The sequence below is a fragment of the Pseudophryne corroboree genome, chromosome 9 (genome assembly GCF_028390025.1).
Source record: "Pseudophryne corroboree isolate aPseCor3 chromosome 9, aPseCor3.hap2, whole genome shotgun sequence".
In the NCBI taxonomy this organism is placed as follows: domain Eukaryota; kingdom Metazoa; phylum Chordata; class Amphibia; order Anura; family Myobatrachidae; genus Pseudophryne; species Pseudophryne corroboree.
In genome coordinates this window covers 466,076,409-466,096,710 of record NC_086452.1, presented here as the reverse complement: position 1 = coordinate 466,096,710, position 20,302 = coordinate 466,076,409, and positions in this window count along the sequence as shown.

The window sequence follows — 20,302 nt, the reverse complement described above, 5'->3', positions numbered from 1 at the left end:
GGTAAATTGATCACGTATTTACACAAAAATATGTCTACGTATTCTGATAAGTGGCTAGTAAGGGAATCAATCCCTGCGATTATGGGTCTGCCAGGAGGTTTGGAGAGATTCTTGTGTATCTTTGGGAGGTGGTAAAAGGTCGGTATTACTGGTGTTGTCATCATGAGGTACTGAAACTCATTCTTATCCAGAGTGTTCTTTTGGAAATAGTGTACCAATAATATTCTGAGTTCTTCTACAAAGAGATTAGTAGGATCTTGTGGAAGCTGTTTATAAGATGAGGCATCGTGTAGAAGGCGTAAAGCTTCGCATTCGTATGCCTCTCTGTCGAGGATGACAATGCCTCCTCCTTTATCTGCTTGTTTTATGATAATATCATTGTTGTCTTGTAGCTTTTTGAGAGCTTCTTTTTCTTTGTTCTTCAGATTTGAGAAGGAGGATTTTTTAATCTCGACATCACAAAGGTCCTTTCTTACTAATTCCTGGAACACATTTATGTGATTCCCTTTAGACTCAAGTGGGTAATACTTCGATTTCCTTTTTAGTCCTGATTTAGAGGGTTCAGTTAGATCTAGTTGTTGTTCTTTCTTCGCAAAGTGTCTCTTCAAGGTGAGGGCCCTTGAGAACTTATTTAGATCTATAAAAGTATCGAATTTGTTCATCTGTTTATCGGGTGCGAATTTTAATCCCTTGCTTAGAAGTGATATCTCTGCTTCATTAAGAATGTAGCCCGAAAGGTTAAATATTCCTTGTTCCATCGGGTTCTTTATGGTTGGTACCGTCTTTTGTTTGTTCTTCCTGTGCCCGCCCCTTGTCCCTCTTCTTCTTGGAGGCTTCTTTTCATAGGGGATACTCCTTTCAGTCTCTCTCTGAAGAATGTTTTCCTTGAGGAGAAGGTGTTGTCTGTTGTTGGGTCCGGGGATAAAAAATCGGAGTCACTGTTTGATTCTAATCTTTGAAGTGCTGAAAATCTGTTATATGTAGCTACATTTTTCGAAGTTGTGGGATAAGTTCTTTCTTTTTCGTGGTGTATTTGTTGTCGATTTTGATTACGGTAGTTTTTATTCCTATATGGTGTCATTTTCCATTTTCTCGCTCCTGGGTCCTGATATACAGGAATGTGTTGGTGTCAAGGAAAACATTCTTCAGAGAGAGACTGAAAGGAGTATCCCCTATGAAAAGAAGCCTCCAAGAAGAAGAGGGACAAGGGGCGGGCACAGGAAGAACAAACAAAAGACGGTACCAACCATAAAGAACCCGATGGAACAAGGAATATTTAACCTTTCGGGCTACATTCTTAATGAAGCAGAGATATCACTTCTAAGCAAGGGATTAAAATTCGCACCCGATAAACAGATGAACAAATTCGATACTTTTATAGATCTAAATAAGTTCTCAAGGGCCCTCACCTTGAAGAGACACTTTGCGAAGAAAGAACAACAACTAGATCTAACTGAACCCTCTAAATCAGGACTAAAAAGGAAATCGAAGTATTACCCACTTGAGTCTAAAGGGAATCACATAAATGTGTTCCAGGAATTAGTAAAAAAGGACCTTTGTGATGTCGAGATTAAAAAATCCTCCTTCTCAAATCTGAAGAACAAAGAAAAAGAAGCTCTCAAAAAGCTACAAGACAACAATGATATTATCATAAAACAAGCAGATAAAGGAGGAGGCATTGTCATCCTCGACAGAGAGGCATACGAATGCGAAGCTTTACGCCTTCTACACGATGCCTCATCTTATAAACAGCTTCCACAAGATCCTACTAATCTCTTTGTAGAAGAACTCAGAATATTATTGGTACACTATTTCCAAAAGAACACTCTGGATAAGAATGAGTTTCAGTACCTCATGATGACAACACCAGTAATACCGACCTTTTACCACCTCCCAAAGATACACAAGAATCTCTCCAAACCTCCTGGCAGACCCATAATCGCAGGGATTGATTCCCTTACTAGCCACTTATCAGAATACGTAGACATATTTTTGTGTAAATACGTGATCAATTTACCATCATTTTTGAAGGACACCAACAGTGCAATCAATATACTGTCCACAGTGGAATGGAAAGATTCTTACCTCTGGATTACGATTGATGTGCAAAGCCTATATACTTCCATTATCCATGAAAAAGGAATAGAAGCCTGCAGAAGATACCTGGATAAAGACCTTGAACTATCAACACACCATAAGAATGCAATTTGTGACTTTATAAAATTTATTTTAAGTCACAACTACTTCACATTCCAGCGGACCTTCTATTTACAAATATGTGGAACAGCCATGGGCACATCATTCGCTCCCAGTTTTGCTAATTTACTAATGGGCTCATGGGAAGATGAGTGCATATACAACAATAACCCATTCTTGAAAAATCTAATCATCTACAAACGTTATATAGATGATATCTTGATCATCTGGGAAGGAGACGAGGAAACATTCAAAAGCTTCTTTGAGATACTCACTGCAAACCAATATAACTTGAAGTTTACTTATGAGATCAGTAAAGACAGTGTGCACTACTTGGATCTTACCCTCTCGAGTGCCGATTCAAAAGTCATAACCAGCAATCATATAAAAGAAGTAGACACTAATAGCTACCTACATTTCAAAAGTTGTCATGCTCGGAATTGGAAAACAAACATTCCATACTCTCAGTTTCATCGCATTAAACGTAATTGCAGTAACGAACAGGATTGTAATAACCAACTATCAACCTATGCCACAAGATTCAAGGAAAGGAGATATCCGGAACGTGTGATAAATGAAGCATTAGAGAAGACGGCCAATACACAAAGAACGGATTTATTCAACAAACAAACACAAAAGAAATCTGACAACTTTACTCCGTTCATTACTACATTCAGCAACCAAGAACGAATTATTAAAAAATCCATTAATAAACACTGGAACATCCTACTAATGGATCCAATATTAAAAGACATTCTCCCACCGAAACCAGACATTGTATTTCGAAAAACCAGTAGCCTAAAAGAGATTTTGGCTCCTAGTCATCTACAAAGCAAGAATAAACCCGGGAATGGCACATTTATTAATTGCAAAGGATGCTACAAATGTGGTAACTGCAACATCTGCAAATATCTTCACCCAAATAGGAAAAAATTCAGTAACCACGACAGTACCAAAGACTACAGCATTAAGGATTTCCTTAATTGTAACTCGACCATGGTAATATACCTGTTGGAATGTACATGTGGACTAAAATACGTCGGAAAGACGAAACGAGTCCTTAAGTTACGAATCCAAGAGCATATTAGGAATATTAAAAATAAGGTAGACAACCATACCGTTTCCAAACACTTCACAGAAAAACATAAATCGAACCCGGAAGACATCTCATTTAAAGCAATTGAACTGGTAAAACTCGGGGAAAGAGGAGGTGATGTCCTAAACAAATTGTCGAGACGGGAAATGTTTTGGATATATGAACTCAAGACCTTATCCCCATTAGGACTGAATGAGGCGTTTGAAATTGCCCCCTTTCTCTGATGCTTTATTCTTTTCAACATTCTTTTATCACACTCTCTTAATATCTTTTATTACCTTTTATCTCCTTTTTAATCTATTATTCTCCTTGATTTATAAAATTGGTTTTTCTATATATATATATATATTAAGTTAAGGCTCTAAGTCATAAGCCAATTTTATGGTCTTTTTCAGCTAAGTTTTTCAATGAATGACACCATAAATAAATATGAGAAGTACCGCAAGACGTCCACAAGCGATGTATAAGACTGAATTTACGGACACATCAAAAACTATGGACACCCCCTAAAAAGACTAAGGAAGAATGAATCCATAAGACTATATCGGATAAAGAATTTTTTATTAATATAAAATAAGTCCAGTTTTTTTACATACACTTTTTTATATATAATTTTTTTATATATAATTATTAACAACTTTTATAAAAAACATCCATTTGCACTCAAAACAAATTAATATAGCACTTGCACCTTAAAGATCTAAATGATACACCCCAGGGCACTGCCACTTTCAATCACCACCACCTTGTGATATATATACTTCATGTGTTTATGTATTTGCATATTGTACATGTGTGATATATATATACATGGGATCTATTACACCCTGCACACTGTCAAATCACATGTTAAATTGGCTATGCGCTTTTTAGCGCTATTGATTCACGGTGCGTTCCACTGCACACCACTTCCGCATCTCTCACGGAAGTGATGTCACCAGCATAGCGGTGCGTTCCACCGCTATATTCTCTCCACCTTAATGGCGGTGCGTTCCACCGCCCAAATGCGCTCACTTCCGTGTTTCTTCACGGACGTGAGGTGAGCGCTGTGGCGGTGCACGCCTCCGATATTCTAGATTTCCTCCTTTTCCTCTCCACCTGCCTCAACACCTCACCAGCTTATCCCCGATTCTTTACACAAATTAAATTTAGTTTTTAAAAAAGCATTTCACGCCGGCCGGAAATGACGCATGCGTTCCACATGCGTTCCACCACCATTTCCGACGGCATTAGATACTCTTTCATTCCTTTCAATGATCTTTATAAAAAATTCGGTTCTTCTTTATCTCACTATATTTCTAATGACGCTCTACTGTTTTGAGTGCATATTAGATTATAGTTATATTATTTTGCAAAAATTTATGACACTCACAGGATGTGATGTCATTGTCAATTTCCTCCTTCTGGGCATAAATAGAGCAAATCTTGCTCAGTGTGGTTATCCCCTTGATGAAGTCCTGTTGCTGACGGACGAAACGCGTTGGGAGTACCTGCAGACACCTCCTCTTGATGGACAGATAAGCCTAAAACTATTTTTAATCCTGTACGCATGCATTTCAGTCATTTTCATGGACAGATAAGCCTGATATAATTTTTTATCTTGTACGCATGCTATATGGCTATTTTTATGTGTGTTTTTATGTGAATATGTTATTACATTTTTTGTATTTTTAATACTGTTCAGGCTATAAATTGATACTCTGTGGGAATAAGCTAGTTCCCTAATAAGGCCTGCTAAACCTAACAATAACATAATACGTAACATAAACGGTACACACTATGTTAGTTTTCTTCTGTTTTATCCGCATGTTCTTAATCCACAAAAAGACTACTACTTGAGTCAAGTCTCTACCTACCAGATAAGTGTTTTAAATCGATCCTTATCATCCATTTTTTCTATACCTTCATTATCCCTGATCTTAATAATCACACTCTTGGGCGCTTGTTTTCCCAATTCTTGCAACAAATTTTATATGCATGCCAAGCATATCTATATGTATTACAAGCTGCCGCTCTGATAATTTATTGAGAAGTGTTTTTTTATATGAAATAGGGATTTTTACCTTGCATACCTTTTTTACTATAATCATTACGTTTTATCATATTTTTAAAAAAAATAATATTTCTACTGTATATCCTGTATACAATCACCACTTAAATTGCACCCGAGCGCCGTGGTCTCCAATTCTATATTCTAGTTCTGTGGTTTTTTTCTGTCGGCAGCTGGGGCTATTTTTGTGCGTACTTACCAATAATGTTTAAAAATAGAGGTCATGAGAAAAGGAATGACCTCTGCCACCAAATATTTAATGAAGGTTCCGTAAATGCTGATACAAATATTCACAACGAAACCGACATAGATTCCTTATTCTGGGAAGCAGAAAGACTTCTCACCAAAGAAATTAAAGCATGGTGGGAGATAAAGGGTCTAGAACAATATATAAAAGTCAATAGAATCCCAAGAGGCCTAAGACTAATAAAAAGGCCTACTTTTGGCCTAGACAATACGGAATTTATATCTAAATGGGATGAGACTCTACATAGTTGCTCAATTAACCTGATGAATCTAATAATTCTAGAAAAACAAAAAATTCTGGTTAAAATTGAGGATGAACTTAAGGTGAAGGAACAGCAATTAGCCATACATAAGGACAAGGAAGAATTCAAGGCAAATGATCTGACACTAACAAGGAAACTTGAACACATTGAGGATGATGTCATTAAAGGTAAACAGAAGAAATTTTTCAGAGATAAACAAGACTATCTGCACAATAAAGTACAGAATTGGAGCAGATTTCAAGACAAACAACACCAACACATTCCTGTATATCAGGACCCAGGAGCGAGAAAATGGAAAATGACACCATATAGGAATAAAAACTACCGTAATCAAAATCGACAACAAATACACCACGAAAAAGAAAGAACTTATCCCACAACTTCGAAAAATGTAGCTACATATAACAGATTTTCAGCACTTCAAAGATTAGAATCAAACAGTGACTCCGATTTTTTATCCCCGGACCCAACAACAGACAACACCTTCTCCTCAAGGAAAACATTCTTCAGAGAGAGACTGAAAGGAGTATCCCCTATGAAAAGAAGCCTCCAAGAAGAAGAGGGACAAGGGGCGGGCACAGGAAGAACAAACAAAAGACGGTACCAACCATAAAGAACCCGATGGAACAAGGAATATTTAACCTTTCGGGCTACATTCTTAATGAAGCAGAGATATCACTTCTAAGCAAGGGATTAAAATTCGCACCCGATAAACAGATGAACAAATTCGATACTTTTATAGATCTAAATAAGTTCTCAAGGGCCCTCACCTTGAAGAGACACTTTGCGAAGAAAGAACAACAACTAGATCTAACTGAACCCTCTAAATCAGGACTAAAAAGGAAATCGAAGTATTACCCACTTGAGTCTAAAGGGAATCACATAAATGTGTTCCAGGAATTAGTAAGAAAGGACCTTTGTGATGTCGAGATTAAAAAATCCTCCTTCTCAAATCTGAAGAACAAAGAAAAAGAAGCTCTCAAAAAGCTACAAGACAACAATGATATTATCATAAAACAAGCAGATAAAGGAGGAGGCATTGTCATCCTCGACAGAGAGGCATACGAATGCGAAGCTTTACGCCTTCTACACGATGCCTCATCTTATAAACAGCTTCCACAAGATCCTACTAATCTCTTTGTAGAAGAACTCAGAATATTATTGGTACACTATTTCCAAAAGAACACTCTGGATAAGAATGAGTTTCAGTACCTCATGATGACAACACCAGTAATACCGACCTTTTACCACCTCCCAAAGATACACAAGAATCTCTCCAAACCTCCTGGCAGACCCATAATCGCAGGGATTGATTCCCTTACTAGCCACTTATCAGAATACGTAGACATATTTTTGTGTAAATACGTGATCAATTTACCATCATTTTTGAAGGACACCAACAGTGCAATCAATATACTGTCCACAGTGGAATGGAAAGATTCTTACCTCTGGATTACGATTGATGTGCAAAGCCTATATACTTCCATTATCCATGAAAAAGGAATAGAAGCCTGCAGAAGATACCTGGATAAAGACCTTGAACTATCAACACACCATAAGAATGCAATTTGTGACTTTATAAAATTTATTTTAAGTCACAACTACTTCACATTCCAGCGGACCTTCTATTTACAAATATGTGGAACAGCCATGGGCACATCATTCGCTCCCAGTTTTGCTAATTTACTAATGGGCTCATGGGAAGATGAGTGCATATACAACAATAACCCATTCTTGAAAAATCTAATCATCTACAAACGTTATATAGATGATATCTTGATCATCTGGGAAGGAGACGAGGAAACATTCAAAAGCTTCTTTGAGATACTCACTGCAAACCAATATAACTTGAAGTTTACTTATGAGATCAGTAAAGACAGTGTGCACTACTTGGATCTTACCCTCTCGAGTGCCGATTCAAAAGTCATAACCAGCAATCATATAAAAGAAGTAGACACTAATAGCTACCTACATTTCAAAAGTTGTCATGCTCGGAATTGGAAAACAAACATTCCATACTCTCAGTTTCATCGCATTAAACGTAATTGCAGTAACGAACAGGATTGTAATAACCAACTATCAACCTATGCCACAAGATTCAAGGAAAGGAGATATCCGGAACGTGTGATAAATGAAGCATTAGAGAAGACGGCCAATACACAAAGAACGGATTTATTCAACAAACAAACACAAAAGAAATCTGACAACTTTACTCCGTTCATTACTACATTCAGCAACCAAGAACGAATTATTAAAAAATAATCCATTAATAAACACTGGAACATCCTACTAATGGATCCAATATTAAAAGACATTCTCCCACCGAAACCAGACATTGTATTTCGAAAAACCAGTAGCCTAAAAGAGATTTTGGCTCCTAGTCATCTACAAAGCAAGAATAAACCCGGGAATGGCACATTTATTAATTGCAAAGGATGCTACAAATGTGGTAACTGCAACATCTGCAAATATCTTCACCCAAATAGGAAAAAATTCAGTAACCACGACAGTACCAAAGACTACAGCATTAAGGATTTCCTTAATTGTAACTCGACCATGGTAATATACCTGTTGGAATGTACATGTGGACTAAAATACGTCGGAAAGACGAAACGAGTCCTTAAGTTACGAATCCAAGAGCATATTAGGAATATTAAAAATAAGGTAGACAACCATACCGTTTCCAAACACTTCACAGAAAAACATAAATCGAACCCGGAAGACATCTCATTTAAAGCAATTGAACTGGTAAAACTCGGGGAAAGAGGAGGTGATGTCCTAAACAAATTGTCGAGACGGGAAATGTTTTGGATATATGAACTCAAGACCTTATCCCCATTAGGACTGAATGAGGCGTTTGAAATTGCCCCCTTTCTCTGATGCTTTATTCTTTTCAACATTCTTTTATCACACTCTCTTAATATCTTTTATTACCTTTTATCTCCTTTTTAATCTATTATTCTCCTTGATTTATAAAATTGGTTTTTCTATATATATATATATATATTAAGTTAAGGCTCTAAGTCATAAGCCAATTTTATGGTCTTTTTCAGCTAAGTTTTTCAATGAATGACACCATAAATAAATATGAGAAGTACCGCAAGACGTCCACAAGCGATGTATAAGACTGAATTTACGGACACATCAAAAACTATGGACACCCCCTAAAAAGACTAAGGAAGAATGAATCCATAAGACTATATCGGATAAAGAATTTTTTATTAATATAAAATAAGTCCAGTTTTTTTACATACACTTTTTTATATATAATTTTTTTATATATAATTATTAACAACTTTTATAAAAAACATCCATTTGCACTCAAAACAAATTAATATAGCACTTGCACCTTAAAGATCTAAATGATACACCCCAGGGCACTGCCACTTTCAATCACCACCACCTTGTGATATATATACTTCATGTGTTTATGTATTTGCATATTGTACATGTGTGATATATATATACATGGGATCTATTACACCCTGCACACTGTCAAATCACATGTTAAATTGGCTATGCGCTTTTTAGCGCTATTGATTCACGGTGCGTTCCACTGCACACCACTTCCGCATCTCTCACGGAAGTGTTGTCACCAGCATAGCGGTGCGTTCCACCGCTATATTCTCTCCACCTTAATGGCGGTGCGTTCCACCGCCCAAATGCGCTCACTTCCGTGTTTCTTCACGGACGTGAGGTGAGCGCTGTGGCGGTGCACGCCTCCGATATTCTAGATTTCCTCCTTTTCCTCTCCACCTGCCTCAACACCTCACCAGCTTATCCCCGATTCTTTACACAAATTAAATTTAGTTTTTAAAAAAGCATTTCACGCCGGCCGGAAATGACGCATGCGTTCCACATGCGTTCCACCACCATTTCCGACGGCATTAGATACTCTTTCATTCCTTTCAATGATCTTTATAAAAAATTCGGTTCTTCTTTATCTCACTATATTTTTAATGACGCTCTACTGTTTTGAGTGCATATTAGATTATAGTTATATTATTTTGCAAAAATTTATGACACTCACAGGATGTGATGTCATTGTCAATTTCCTCCTTCTGGGCATAAATAGAGCAAATCTTGCTCAGTGTGGTTATCCCCTTGATGAAGTCCTGTTGCTGACGGACGAAACGCGTTGGGAGTACCTGCAGACACCTCCTCTTGATGGACAGATAAGCCTAAAACTATTTTTAATCCTGTACGCATGCATTTCAGTCATTTTCATGGACAGATAAGCCTGATATAATTTTTTATCTTGTACGCATGCTATATGGCTATTTTTATGTGTGTTTTTATGTGAATATGTTATTACATTTTTTGTATTTTTAATACTGTTCAGGCTATAAATTGATACTCTGTGGGAATAAGCTAGTTCCCTAATAAGGCCTGCTAAACCTAACAATAACATAATACGTAACATAAACGGTACACACTATGTTAGTTTTCTTCTGTTTTATCCGCATGTTCTTAATCCACAAAAAGACTACTACTTGAGTCAAGTCTCTACCTACCAGATAAGTGTTTTAAATCGATCCTTATCATCCATTTTTTCTATACCTTCATTATCCCTGATCTTAATAATCACACTCTTGGGCGCTTGTTTTCCCAATTCTTGCAACAAATTTTATATGCATGCCAAGCATATCTATATGTATTACAAGCTGCCGCTCTGATAATTTATTGAGAAGTGTTTTTTTATATGAAATAGGGATTTTTACCTTGCATACCTTTTTTACTATAATCATTACGTTTTATCATATTTTAAAAAAAAATAATATTTCTACTGTATATCCTGTATACAATCACCACTTAAATTGCACTCGAGCGCCGTGGTCTCCAATTCTATATATATATATATATATACAGTATGTATATATATACACACAACACTCCGGCACTCCTGGCCTCCCCAATTGGGTGTACCTTGCTCCGGTGCCCTCCTCAGGGAACGACCCTTGTATACTCACAAACAATAAATATGAGGCGGCACTCAGCAGACTTGTGAAGAAATCAATAAAGTGTATTCAGTACGGCCGTACTGAATACACTTTATTGATTTCTTCACAAGTCTGCTGAGTGCCGCCTCATATTTATTGTTTGTGAGTATATATATATATATATATATATATATATATATATATATATATACAGTTGTGCTCATAAGTTTACATACCCTAGCAGAATTTGTGATTTTCTGGCCACTTGTCAGAGACCTATGAATGATAACTCGCAAACTTTTCTTTCACTCATGGTTAGTGGTTGGGTGAAGCCATTGATTGTCAAACAACTGTGTTTACTCTTTTTAAATAATAATGGCAACAGAAACTACCCAAATGACCCTGATTAAAAGTTTACATACCCCAGTTCTTAATACCGTGTATTGCTCCCTTTAACATCAATGACAGCTTGAAGTCTTTTGTGGTAGTTGTGGATGAGGCTCTTTATTTTCTCAGATGGTAAAGCTGCCCATTCTTCTTGGCAAAAAGCCTCCAGTTCCTGTAAATTCTTGGGCTGTCTTGCATGAACTGCACGTTTGAGATCTCCCCAGAGTGGCTTAATGATATTGAGGTCAGGAGACTGAGATGGCCACTCCAGAACCTTCACTTTGTTCTGCTGTAGCCAATGACAGGTCGACTTGGCCTTGTGTTTTGGATCATTGTCATGTTGGAACGCCCAAGTACGTCCCATGCGCAGCTTCCGGGCTGATGAGTGCAAATTTTCCTCCAGTATTTTCTGATAACATGCTGCATTCATCTTGCCATCAATTTTGACCAAGTTTCCAGTGCCTTTGTAGCTCACACATCCCAAAAACATCAGTGATCCACCTCTGTGTTTCACAGTAGGAATGGTGTACCTTTCATCATAGGCCTTGTTGACTCCTCTCCAAATGTAATGTTTACGGTTGTGGCCAAAAAGTTCAATTTTGGTCTCATCACTCCAAATGGCTTTGTTCCAGAAATTTTGAGGCTTGTCTCTGTGCTGTTTGGAGTATTGTAAGCGGGATGCTTTGTGGCCTTTGCGAAGTAATGGCTTTCTTCTGGCAACTCGACCATGCAGCCCATTTTTCTTCAAATGCCTCCTTATTGTGCATCTTGAAACAACCACACCACTTTTTTTCAGAGAGTCCTGTATTTCAGCTAAAGTTATTTGTGGATTTTTCTTTGCATCCCGAACAATTTTCCTGGCAGTTGTGGCTGAAATTTTTGTTGGTCTACCTGACCGTGATTTGGTTTCCACAGAATCCCTCATTTTCCACTTCTTAATTAGAGTTTGAACACTGCTGATTGGCATTCTCAATTGCTTGGAAATCTTTTTATATCTTCTTCCTGTTTTATACAGTTCAATTACCTGTACCAGCAGATCCTTTGACAATTCTTTTGCTTTCCTCTTGACTCAGAATCCAGACACGTCAGTGCAGCACTGGATGAAAGATGCAAGGGTCTTTCAGGAGTCCAGAAACTAACTGACCTTTTATACACACACACTGATTACAAGCAAACAGATCACAGGTGAGGATGGTTACCTTTAGTAGCCATTCAAACCCGTTTGTGTCAACTTGTGTGCATGTTATCAGGCCAAAATCTCCAGGGTATGTAAACTTTTGATCAGGATCATTTGGGTAGTTTCTGTTGTCATTATGATTTAAAAAGAGTAAACACAGTTGTTTGATAATAAATGGCTTCACCCAACCACTAACCATGAGTGAAAGAAACGTTTGTGAGTTATCATTCATATTCTCTGACAAATGGCCAGAAAATCACAAATTCTGCTAGGGTATGTAAACTTATGAGCACAACTGTATATATATATATATATATATATATAACAGTCCATAATGACCGGCACTCCTATGGATAAAATATTTGCCTCGGTGCCATCAGTCAATGCAGTTAATAAATAGAATAGAAGATGGCAGCACTCATAGGGCTTGATACCATCAAGCAAGACTCCTGTTACAAATAGTGCTTGAACAGGGACCCTTCTGCTAGTCATGTCACACGTGGTGGAGGACCCAACAGCCGCAAGGTAGCGGCACACATACCAGCGAACTCTAGACCAAGCTGAACTCGTGGGCATCAGTACTCGTGGGCCTCAAGGGTGTTGTGAGTAGTGGTTAAACCCAACCCCACGGGGTAAAAATAATGATATGTTTTGTTTAAACTGAATGTGTTTGATTTTGGTGCAAAGGTTTGCATTGGCAGCAAAGAGGTTAAACAGGGTGCATGGCCTGTTCTGTCTTATATACTTTGCACCATTCATTGAAAGTAGCTGTGCTGATTTGCTCTAAGGGGTTGCAAGCAGCTGATAATTTATGATTGAATTTCTTTTCCAAGCTTATTTTTACCTGTGCCTGCAAAATCTGGTAATGGGAGTCTGGTGTCCCTGTTACTTAGCTCATTAAGACCAATCAAGCAAACTTGAAACCTTCTATAAATGTGGTTCTATTTAAATAGAGAAATTTTGTGGCACTATGTGTCCCAGCAATCCCTGAGTTCTAGTTTTAAGAGCCTGAAGGGAGAAGTTATTTATTTGCACTACCAGTGTAAGGTATTTGGGACAACTATGTACATGCTACCTTTCAGTGCTTTGTTAAAAGCTTAATCTGTGCTAAAAAGAAAAAAGGAATTTTTATTTTCCCTTTCACTTACAGTTTTCAAATGGGTAACAAAAAGAGAATTCATGCTAAAAAACAAAAGGGGTGACAGCTCTAACACCTCAGGATAGGAACTTATGTGACCCTATTATGCTCCACAGTTGGAGAGTGAAGTGGAGAGCTTATTGGGGAGTAATCCAGATCTTGGGGAAGATTTTAGCATAGAACCTTTTTTTTTGGAGTCACACGATAAGTGACCTTGAAAGCAATGTCCAATTAAAGAACCAGGAGCTAGAAGAGCTTAAGGAAAAATGTGTTTTCCTTCAAGAGCAGGTGAACACATTAACGCAAAAGCTGGAGGAGAATGAATCTCTTTTGTCTGACTCTCTGATCAAATTGGGAAGGAGTAGAGAAGAGATTGCCAAGCTCTCAGGTCAGGTGTCAGAGTTGCAGAAAACCTTGGCAAAGGCTAAACCCAGATCTAAAAACTTTGTAGTACATAGCCAAGGACTATTAGAGGAAATATCCTGTGACCAGACACAATATGGAAGTCTGGTGCTGGCTAATAAGGCTCTGTCGCAAGACTTGGCGGAGCTTCAGGAGGAGGTTTCTAAGCTAAAACCGTTGGCTATGCCTAGCTTCAGTTCAGAGACAGGTGTAGCTATACCAATTGCTGAAGACGTTATGCCGAATGTGGGGTCAGAGATATTATCAGCTGAAGTGGAGATGCTATCTTCAGGGGAATGATGCCAACGGTGGTGCAGGCTGTGGAAGAATGGTACCATACTGTATTGGAACCCAGCTATACTGGATTCCCTGTTCCAGCCGGAAGGAACAGGAAAGTTGAGCCAGAGCTGCCAGTGCCTAAGGCCTGGAAGGCTCCCTGCTATGCCACTAGTAAGGCCATCTGCCTGGAAAGTGGAAATGAGGGCCCTTCCTCAGAGGTAGAGCATTTACAGGCACTAATGTCCATTCAGTTGGTATTGCCATTCCAGAGCATGGAGGAAGCTGCAGCCATTATTGCGCAGCGCACAGAAAATCCACAGGAATTTTGCAAGCAGCAAGAGAGAGCCATATCAGATGGCAGTGTTTTGTTGTTAACCCCTAGGACGGCAGTGAGAAGTTCCTCCGAAGCAGGACCACCTCATTCTCCAGAAAAAGAATGTTGTAGTAGCTTGGGTGAAGAGTGCAACAAAGCCCTGAGTTCAGTGGAACCTGTTTAAGATGGAGCATGGCAGCCACAGGGGCTCACAGAAGATGTGTTTATGGAGACACGAGATGAGGATGTGGGATGCCCGGCTGCTCCTCAGTTGACAGGGAGTGAAGAGGAAGCGGTAATGGAGCTGGGAGAGGTTTACTTGATGTCAAGTGATCATCCACCTCCAAAACAAGAATCCTCTAATCTGCTGGATCTGTGTCAGAATGATGAACCCCAGGAATCTACCTGGACAGATGGCAATTTGATGACTACTCAAGAGCCCATCCTAGAGCTGGAAGTTTTATCTGAGCTGGAGAATGCTTCCGTTGAGGTCTTGGAAACCCAGGATCTGGACATCCAGTGCACATCTGAGACTTTCTCAGATGAATCACAGACAAAGACCGTACCTTTGGAGGTGTCTCGCCCAAGTGAGATAGTCATGGCTGAGCTAGTGGCAATACAGGAGTCTACTTCCGAAGTCATCCAGGAACCTGATTCTGAAGGAGTTCCACTCGTGTATGAGGAGGATAAAGTGCAAGATTTCGATCTTGGGGTTGTTGCACCCCCAGCATGATCCGCCACGGGAGGCTCAAGATCCAATTGCTGAACTGGGACAAGATCATAAAGGACACACTAAGTAAGGAGCAAGAGCCTGTCTCAGAGGAATGGGTGCAGAATCCCATTTCTGAGGTTGCTCTATCCAGGGAGAGTTCTCTATATGAGACATGAGAGGTGGAAAACTTGAGGGGAGAGTTCCAAAAGCTGGCCCTAAGTAATAGCCAGCTAAAAGAAACAGTGAAGGAGATTCCTAAACTACAGAGTCGAATAAGAGACCTGGACAAGAGAATCAAAATGGGTTATGTGCCATCATAGAACAGCAAGAGTCGGTGACTAGGGTCAAAGATGGGAAATCGGAGGACGAAGCAGTCACGTTAATGAAGGAAATGTTACCAAAGCTGGAAAGACTGAAGGAACACTAAAAGTTCAACAAATGAAAGGACTTTCTGAGACTCGGGACCAGTGCCTCACTCTGAGGGAAAGGGTGGGGGCGAAGTTGGACCATGACCGCAGAACAATTAAAGTTGGGGCAGAGACTAGGTGTTACCGGTGCCAAGAACTTGGCCATAAAAGGTGGAATTGTCCATTTAGGCCAAGACCAGTGAGGGCCGGGGTGACTACTAGTTTTCCTAAAATGAAATAATCAGCAGAGTTCGTATGTTTATTCTATTTAGAAAGATTTGAAATAGTCCGTACAGTGTGGTTAAGATCGTCATGTATCTAATAAATAATACGGGTTACATTGTTTCAGCCAACCCTGCAGTCTACTGCACTGATTGTTTGTTGTCATGGTGATGGGCGCGGTTACACGGCGCCGTCGATTGATGACGACATCACAGCCTGTGCGGCTCGGCGGGTGAGCAGTCCCGGGACGAGCTGGCGGGAACACACGTGGTGATACTATAAAGGTATATACTTTGTTTTAATCTGATAATAAAGCCTGACGACAGTAGGTGTGTCTACTGAAACATTGCTAAGCAGAAGCCTGTATGCTGTGGATTTCTTAAGCCTTGAGTGCCTCATCCTCGTTCTATGTATTTACTTACCTATGAAGGCACCGGCTGGAGTTAAGTGTTTGCTTCAGGAGTGCCAAACTCTGCCTATTCTATATATATATATATACTAGGTGCTTCATCGCGCCCTACGGGCGCTCTTCACACAGTCGCAAGGGGCTATGCCCCCTTAACCCTTGCATGCCTTTCTGGGGTTCAATATTTGTGTTATATGGAGTATCACCTGCATTCCTTTGTTAGTGGTTAAATATTGCACAATGAAAGGGTGTGCGATGGTGAAGGAGGCGCAGCCCCTTGCGACGGCGTGAACAGCACCTGCAGGCCACAATGTACAGAATGTAGCGGGTGCGGGGGGTACTGCGGATGGTGTCTGTAGATGCTGCGGATGGAGGGGGGGCGGAAGTGGGGGTGGGGCCCGGATGGGGAAGGGTTGGGAGGTGCTGCAGGTGGGGGAGGGGCAGAGGAGTGGGGGATGCAGATGGGGGAGGGGTCCGGAGGCACTGCAGGTGGGGGAGGGGCAGGGGTGCCATGGGTGGGGGAGGGGCAGGTGTGGGGATGTTGCAGATGGGTGAAGGGTTCTGGAGGTGCTGTGGGATGGGAAGGGGCGGGAGTGCCACTGGTGGGGTAGGGGTCCGTAGGCGCCATGGGTAGGGGAGGGGCAGGTACGGGTGTTGCGGCAGATGGGGAAGGAGGTCCGGAGGTGCTGCAGGTGGTGGTGGGGCAGGTGCGGGGGTGCCATTGGTGGGGGAGGGGTGGGTGAGGGGGGGACCGCGGATGGAGGAGGGTGTCTGCAGATGCTGCGGGTGGAGGGGGGCAGGTGTGGGGGAGACATATAAGGGGCGTGAATGGTGGAGGGGGCCTGGAGATTGCTGGGGGTGGTGAAGGGGCGAAGGAGTGGGAGCCGCGGGTGGTGTAGGGGGTCTGGAGGCACAGCATGTGCGGGAGGGGTGGAGTGCCGCATGTGGTGGAGGGGAAGGTGCGGAGGTGTGGTGCATTGGGGAGAGGTCTGGAGGTGCTGCGGGTACTGTACCTGCCAAAAAGGTAGTTGGAGGGTATGCAGTAACAGGGCCAGGACAGGGGTGACAGGGTCAGAACAGGGTTGACTGGGCCAGGACAGGGGTGACAGGGTCAGAACAGGGGTGACGGGGCCAGGACAGGGGTGACGGGGCCAGGACAGGGGTGACGGGGCCAGGACAGGGGCGACGGGGCCAGGACATGGGCGACGGGGCCAGGACATGGGCGACGGGGCCAGGACAGAAATGACAGGGACAGGATAGGGGTGACAGGGTCAGTGTAGGGGCGGCAGGACCAGGACAGGGGTGTCAGGGCCAGTATAGGGTTGACAGGGCAAGCACAGGGGTGACAGAACACAGGGCACGGGAGAGATTGGTATTAGGGACAGAACAGTGGTGACAGACAGATGTGTCTTACCGGAGTCACTGCTGCTGGCTGCTGCTGTTCCACTCCAACCTGTTGGCATCTGCTGCTGGTGGAGACTTGGCATGGCTGACTCTCTTAGGCTGTATTCCTGCTTCCTCTGCCCGTCCGCATCACTCCCCCCCTCCTCAGTCACACACCGCAGACCTCGCGCAGCTGCCGGGCACTGTGGTAAGGTGAGACTGGGAGTGACTGGTTAGCCCCCAGGAGATGCTGCGGCTGGAGGGAGGAGGGGGTCATAGCATGCACGTGGCGCGGACCTCACGGCTGCTGGGCACTATGGTAAGGGGAGACTGGGAGTGACTGGTTAGCTCCCAGGAGACGCTGATGCTGGAGGGAGGAGGGGGTCAGAGCCTGCAAGCAGCGCGGACTTCTGCAGCGCTACCCGCCGGCTAAAGTGTGTGAAGGAGCTGGGCGCAACTCACTGCGGGTGGCAGCGCTGCAGCTAGCGGTGGGGTCGCAGGGGCTGGAGATAACAGAGGCAGTACGGAAAGTGCACAGCGGCTGGTGACCCACAACACTACAGCTAAGAAGCGTGGAGTGTGCCAGAATGTGACGCTCCTCCCTGCCAGAGAGACCCTGCTGAGTATGCTGATGTGGGGGTCAAGTATGACATACCCCTCACACACCCCCATACCTCCCAAATGTCCCAATTTTCGTGGGACAGTCCCATTTTTTGGGGTCTGTCCCGCTGTCCCACCCGCGGGTCGCAGTGTCCTGCGGTGGGGGGGGGGGGGAGCAGTTGGAAAGCTCCTGTACTCGCTGTTCTGCTTAGCAGAGCAGCGGTGAATAGTGGAGACAGAGGGAGAGGGGGCATCAGGGGGTACGGATTAAGGGGGGGTTCCAGCAGCAGAGCCGGATTAAGGGGGGGGGGGGGCAGGCGGTACGTACCGTTGGCCCCACAGTTTTGGGGGGCCCCCTAGCTGGAGTAGCTCTGTCCCAGCTCTGAAGCTCCCCCGTCCTGCCAGCAACAGCGGCAGCATTGTGCTACAGTCAGCACACGCTGCTGCGTATTGGCAGGTCTGTGGTGTTGCAGGGAGGCAGCAGTCTCCCTGCTTTCTTCTGCCTGTGCGGGTGTGTAGGGGGGAGCGACCACCTCCTCTGGATTTACCTCTAGCTGAGGGGCCAAAATACCATAAAAAAAAAATATACCGGAATTTGCATAATGGGGCGTGACCTTGCGTCCCGCGATTAGGCCACGCCCCCAACCCACAGCAGGCACAGCAATGAGATAGGGCTCCCCTGTCTCAAGTACCCTGTGCTCCCCGGACTCATAATCAGCCCCTGGGGGCATGCCAGCAGCTCACAGAGCGCTGGGCATGCCCCCTCACTGACGAAAACGGGGCCCTCCCGCGAAGCCACGCCCCCTTTTCGCCGTGTGTGTGTGTGTGTGTGTGTGTGTGTGTGTGTGTGTGTGAAAGCTGGGAGGTATGCATCCTGCCTGTGCCATGTCCATACTATCTGCTTCTGCAGCTGCTCCTAGTGTCCTATAGATTTGGCCAGATCTGTGACTCATTTGACTAACTCCGCCCACTGTTGTGACTCCGCCCAGCGTTAGCAAATGAATCACAAGATCACAGATCTGGGCTATTATATAGGAGATATATATATATATTGTAAAGGTGCAGCGGCACATGTGATTGTAGAATCAAAAATACATAAAATAAAACACTCCCTTTCACAATAAGGGTATCAGCAGGCCCCTAAAAATTCAGCATGGGTAAGATGCTGAGAACATGTTATTGAGAAAGGAGGGGATAGGGGTATCAGCAACCAATGGTGTAATAGCTATATTTAAAAAAGAAATTATATCTGAATTTTCATATTAAAAAAAAACAATTTATGAAATGTCAAAGTAGAAAAATATAGCGACATATGATGCCTTGTACTAACCCCATGCGCTTGCCCGCTGCACGTGCATATTCTCTCCCGTGCGTGCGCATATTCGCAGTTGCGTGACGACGCCTCCACGGTCGTGTGCTCAGGCGCGTGGTATGTGCATTTACGGTAGAGTTTGTGTGCGTCTGGCGGGCGACTCGATCGTTACATAGTTAATCCAAATAGTGTATTTTATAGGTTATAGTCCCCTTAATAATATCAGTAAGTTAGTTTAGTGTAACTGGTTCATGGACAGAGGGATCCCTCTTTACATGATACGAAGGGTCAGACAGGTTTTGAGCAGTGGTGTTTAGTATGCAACGGTAGAGTATATTATTAGTAACATTCCGGTGTTGGTTTGAAAGAGATTAATCGCTCCTGCGAATAGTTATGTTTATAAGAAGTTTATGGACATTTACTGTATTTGCAGTTCATTATCCATGCGGCGGGAATCCTGAGATTCCCTCCCACCTGAGCAGTATGAAATAGTCGCAACCCACCTGTTCGAATCAACCTATGACCTTTTGTTATAATGTGAAGACAGATTCCTGTGTCCAATGAACAATGAGATTGTAGGACCCTTTGTAGTGTACTGTATGTAGTGTATATAAGAACAGCCAGCCAGGGCCAGCTCAGTCTACTCTCCACAACGGTTTTCATCATTGACTAACTAGAGAGCTGGTACCAGGACTGCGCAGCGATCATTCCCCACGTGTGTAAGTTCTCTGTAACCAACTTATTCTCTGTTTGTATTTGCCATATTCTCTCTC